Source organism: Elephantulus edwardii, unplaced genomic scaffold, assembly GCF_000299155.1.
Source record: "Elephantulus edwardii isolate Elephantulus edwardi_28Jun2011 unplaced genomic scaffold, EleEdw1.0 scaffold00187, whole genome shotgun sequence".
Taxonomy (NCBI): Eukaryota; Metazoa; Chordata; class Mammalia; order Macroscelidea; family Macroscelididae; genus Elephantulus; species Elephantulus edwardii.
The window spans coordinates 5,297,890-5,304,121 of NW_006399937.1; positions in this window are offsets into that span (position 1 = coordinate 5,297,890).

Below are 6,232 nucleotides of genomic sequence, written 5' to 3' on the forward strand. Positions count from 1 at the left end.
TTAAACCAGGCTGCTCCTTGGAGGCAAGTATTCTGGGGCTTCGTCTGACATACTTTGGACATGTTGTAAGGAGAGACAGGTCTTTAGAGAGGGACATCATGCAGGATAGAGTGGAGGGACAGCGTAGGAGGGGAAGACCCTCTATGAGGTGGATTGATTCAGTGACTGGGGTAATCAGGATGGGTGTGTCAGAGTCAGTGCAACTGGCACAGGATAGATTTGTGTTTAGTGCTTTTGTACATATGATCGCTATTTGTCACAAACAACTGGATGTCAAATAAGAACAAGAACAACAACTATAAAGTGTAAATAGAATTTAAAGATTTGGAAAATTCTTTTGTACAAACTAAGTACACATCAGGATATAAACCAAGAATGTGTTTATACAACATTTTGTTAAAAAAATGAAACATGTTACTGATGTTTTGGTGTTGTTGTGTGCAGTTAAATTTGAACGACCCATAGCTGGTCCTCCAGTGAATTTTCAGAGACTTTAAGTCAAATCTGAGGAGACTACTCATTTTTCTCCCATGTAACAGCTAGTAAATTCAAACCTCATGCCTTTGAAATTGCAACAGTTTCTTACCACTAAACCCATGAGCTGGTATTAAAAAACACAGAGAAAGAATGAGAGTGGTGGTGAGAAGAGCAGTTTGCCTCTCGGAATTCTTCAGTCAGTAAACAAGCCAACAAAGCAGTATCTGTCATCTTCCCAGGAAAACAAAACAAAACAAAACCAGAACCTTGGTGTAGGTCAGAGATTAGTAAAACCACTAGAAGGAGCATGGAAGGTAGAGTTATAACATTAAAAAATGGAACATGGGTCTCCAAGTCAGAGCTGTATCTTCACCAACTCAGTTTTGAAGAGTGAACGTGCCATTCAGGTTGACCAAGAGGGTTGGACTACTCTAGTGAGGGATCATGGCTTCTTTAAGAAGCAAGAGTAGCATTTACCCCAGTTAGTAGGATGGAATTGTCACTTAGATATATTAGAAGAATGGGGTGTTCAAACCTGAAAAAGTAGAGATACCTTACAAATGGACCTAGCTAGAATACAAAGCTGAAGCCCAAGATCAAGGGATTCTGAACTCAGAATCCAGAGACTGGACAACATTCAGAGAATAAAGAGATGATTATTCTTAAGACCTGAATATAAATCCTTCTATCAAATTTTGTGCTTGCTAGAGGCCCACAATCCCTACTTTACCTCTAATTTCTCAAACTTGATAAGAATATTTATCTTTTGCCTGTCTAATAATGCTTTGAAACTAATTATTTGTTATCTAGATTTCTACTAGCTTATAGATCAGGATGAACATTGCCCTAGATTAGAAAACACCTGAAATCTCCATATATATTTTTTTTAATTGCTTCAGAAGATGAAAATTTTTGACTTGGAGTTTTAAGACTTCTGTGGTGATGTAATAAGAAAAGGTATATCATTTTTTGTGGTTGTTTGTGTGTGTGTGGGGGGGGGAAGGACATGAATTTTTGCATGTCAAAGTACAGAATATCATGGCTTGACTTGTGTGTTCTAAAATATGTGTTCTGAATCCAGACCACACCACTTCTGGTTAGAAAGTCATTTAGGAATGAGTTTTCTTTGTTCTGGTAATGAAACAGGATTATGGTAGGATGAAATTACATCTGGTTCTCTGGTGACCTAGACTCTTGGAAGTTGTACTGATAACCTGAAGACCATTTCTCTGGCTGTTTGAATCTACCAGCCTGTCTGAGGAAGATGGACAGTCTCCCGTGTCATTTACAATCTTGGAAAACCTGCCAATGGGTCAGCTCTGAGTTGCTTCTAACTGGATAGCAATGAGTTTTGAGATATACCTGTGGTTATAATCCCACTTAATAAAGGGCTTCTTTAGTTCTCCATTAGTTCTTTCTTAGTTCATTAGTCAGGGTTAAGAGCAGGGTGAATCTTCTTCCAACATCTTTTGGAATATAAGAGTTTGAATGAGCTTGAGGAATCCAGAGTTTTATCTGCACCGATGAACTGAATCTAGAGTTTCACTTGTTGATGGAGAAACTGTCTGAACTAAATAGGGAATAGTGTTTTACTGTTAGTCTGGTCTGGGGATGCTGTCTTTTACTACTGATATCCTTTGTTTTCCCAATTTCCCAACCTATTTCCCAGAAAAACCCTACAACTATGTTGTTGTTGCTATGTGCCGTCGAGTTGCTTGCAACTCATAGCGAACCTATGTACAAAAGCCCTACACTCTGCTCTGTCCTGTGCCAATTGCATTGTCTCTGACACTCCCATCCCGATTATCCCAGTCACTGAATCAATCCACCTCATAGAGGGCCTTCCTCTCCTGGGCTGTCCCTCCACCCTCCCATGCATGATGTCCCTCTCCAAGGACCAATCTCTCCTCACAACATGTCCAAAGTATGTTAGACGGAGCTTCAAAATCCTTTCCTCCAAGGAGTCACCCAGTTTGCGAAGGGGAGCTTGTTTAAGCAAATAAGAAAAGCATAAATGGGATAAGATTGAAGAGAAGTCACATGAATATTGTCCAGGAGAAGAAACTCAACAGAGACAAAGACACAAAGACTTTCTTCACAGAGAGAGAAAGTTCTCATAAAGCTAGAACCATTAATTCAGGCTTTTAGATTTCTGTGGAGGGAAAAGGAATTCTGTTCATTTACTACCCAACTGTAACATATCTGTTATAACAAAGCTAAATAATTCAGACTTCTCACCCCTGGGCTGATTGGCAGCATTATGATAGATGGTGAAAAGACTGAGATTCTTAACAGCTTCAGTTTGCTTGGCTCCACAAGAAACACTTTGGTACCAACAGCCAGAAAATCTAGAGATAAATTGCATTGGGTAAATATGCTGTTAGAGACCTCTCCAGAGTACTGAAAAACAACAATGTCAGTTTGGAGACTAAGATGTGCCTGTTCCAGGCCATAGTCTTTGCAGTTGTTTGCTATGTGTCTGAGAGTTGGACAATGACTAGGGATGATAGGAAGAATAGATGTATTTGAGTTGTGGTGCTGGAGAAGAATGTTGAATATACCATGGACTGCCAGGAGAACAAACAGGTTCATTCTAGAGAGGGTGAAGCCAGGCTACTGTTGCTTGGAGGCAAGGATTCTGAGGCTTTGTTTGACATACTTTGCACATGTTGCAAGGAGGAACCCATCCTTGGAAGAGGACATCATGCTTACAAGGGTGGAGGGATGGAGAAAGAGAGGAAGACCATCATTGAGATGAATTGATACAGTGACTAGGGTAATAAGAGTGTGTCAGAGATGATATTGTTGGCACAGGATAGAGCAGATTTCAAGCGACTCCACATAAGAACAAGCAACAATCTGTGCACACACACACACACACACACACACACACACACACACACAAATAAATAAGCACTGGTGGCCCAGTGATAAGGAGTTATGTTAGCAACTCAGTTACGTGATTTGAATCCACCAACTGTTCAACTAGGGATAAGTGAACAATTGCCTTTGGTGCAAAATTACTACCTCTGAAAAAGAGCAGGAAGGTCAGTGATTGGTCAGTTCTGACTCAATAGTACACAGCAATGAAATATGTATATATATATATATATATATATATACACACACACACACACACACACACACACAAAGAAAGAGATACATATATAAATAAATAATGCTACAAAATGAAAACATGCAATTCTTTGATGACCTGCCCAAGAGACAATAGATAGTCAAGGTAGATGTTTATAAAATTTTATTATGCCTATTCATTGAGAACTGAACTGCCAAACCTCAAAGATATTTGAGAGGAAAAATTAGGATGTATTTTCTAGCCTATGGTTAAATTTTATTAAATGTTGTTACTATTGTTGTTATGTGCCATCGAGTCGCTTGGGACTCATAGCAACCCTATGTACAACATCCCTAAGCCCTGCTCTATCCTGTGCCAGTTGCACTGACTCTGACACACCCATCCCGATTACCCCAGTCACTGAATCAATCCATCTCATAGAGGGTCTTCCCCTGCTGTGCTGTCCCTCCATCCTACCAAGCATAATGTCCCTCTCCAAGGACCTATCCCTCCTTACAACATATCCAAAGTATGTCAGACGAAGCCCCAGAATCCTTGCTTCCAAGGAGCAGCCTGGCTTAACCCTCTCCAGGATGAATCTGTTTTTTTTCTTGGCGGTCCATGGTACATTCAATACTCTTCTCCAACATTACTGCTCAAAGGTATCAATTCTCGTTTCTTAAACATATTTTTTTCTATTTAATAAAACACATACATTTTAAAAAAAGACTTTTAAAAGTCTTTAAAAAAGACTGCCTGTGCAGAAGATAAAGATTCTGCAGTCTCTATGTCAACCTAGACGGCTAGGAAAGTTTGTGTGGTAAGGATGAGCCAGATAAGAATATGACAACACAAACGAAAGAAAGTTTCTGAAGGAAACAATATTTTTGTCAAACAAAGGTGAAGTTTAACTCCCTAGATAGACAGTGCATTATTTCTTTCGGAATCATTTACGTTACTCATCTTGTCATTATGAAAGAATGTTATTGCTGATGTTATAGCCTAGCAGGAAAGGGGATTCCAGGACCGTCATATGGCAGGGCATATAAGAATATTAAGTTTCTGTCTTACTCTCTATATACTGAAAGGCAAGACAAATTTGATTAGTCAGTTTACTGATCTATTATTAATGGTACAGAAGACACATTGACACAAAATTCCTTTCAGAAAATTTTACTTTTATCTTTATTCATGGTTGTGTAAGTTAATATGAGACATGCCAAGTACACTACCAAGTACACTACAAAGCAAATACAGTACAATAGGTAGATTCTAGTGTTGTTGTTGTAATTGTTTTGTGCTGTCAAGTTGCCTGTGACTCATAGCAACCCTATTTGCAATAGCTCTGAACCCTTCCCTATCCTGAGCCAGTCTCGCACACATCTAACCCCACTGTCTCAGTTACTGTGTTGCTTCAACTCATCCAGAGTTTTCCTCTTTGGTGCTGTCCCTTCACCCTTCCAAGCATAACATTCTTCTCTAAGACTCTGAGGCTCTGGTGGCCTAGTGGCAAGAAGCTGCAACTGCAATCTTAGAGATACACGGTTCGAATCCACCAGATGTTCTGCTGGAGAAGAGGAACAATCTCCTCCTATACCAGTCAGATCTGATTTGACGGTACACACAAAAAATAATGAAATAAAATAAATTTTTAAAAAATGAGTGGCTTCTCATGGCAACAAGCCCAAAGTATGTGAGACAGAGCTTCAAAACCCTTGTCTCTAAGAAGCAACTTTGTTTAACCCTCTCTAGGAAAAACCTGTCTGTTCTCTTTGCAATCTATGGAATGTTCAACATTTTTCTCCAGCACCACAACTCAGAGGCATCAATCCTCCTTATTGTCATCCATAGTTATTGTTGAACTCTTTAATGCATAGCAAGCAATTGAGAAGACTATGAGTTGGATCAAGTGAACCTTAATCCCTAGAGTGACATCATTGCTCTTTAACACTCTGGAAAAGTCCTTGACAAAAAATTTACCTATTGTAACTCGTCTTTTGGTTTCCTGTATGCTGATGCCACTAGTGTATTGATTGTGAATCCAAGCAAGATGAAATTGTTAACAAGCACAATCTTTTCTCCATGTATCATGATACTGTCTATTGACCTGGTAGTGAATGAATTAATTAATTAATTAATGGATAGATAGATAAGTAAATAAATAAATGCTGTTATGAGTCATCTATGACTCGATGTCACTTAAAAAAACAATAGAGAGAAAGTGTTCTGTTGAACTAGTGGATAGAAAGTTATGCTACCAAGCCAAAGGTGGGTGATTTTAATCTGTAGTCTTCAGGCCTGGTTTTAATTGTTTTTGGCCTAACATTCCTCTAAGAAGTATGGTACTGGTCTGTCCATTTTGGTGTACAGAGGTAACTCGTGGTTGCTGTGATGGTGACCACTGTGACATGGATGTGTCAAATGTGATAATGGTTATCCATAGCAGATAGTGTTTGGTGGAGCTCCCAGATTAAAACAAGCTACAAAGCAGAAGTGGCATTGACTTCTGAAATAGCTTGCCTCTGGAAACTCTAAGAACGTGGAAAAATTATGGAAGTTATACAAGTGTCCAGGTCTTTTATTCATAGGGTCACTATGAGTTGTCTATGGCTCTATGGCACTTAACAATAAATATATATACACATACACACATATATACATATGTATATATTATATATG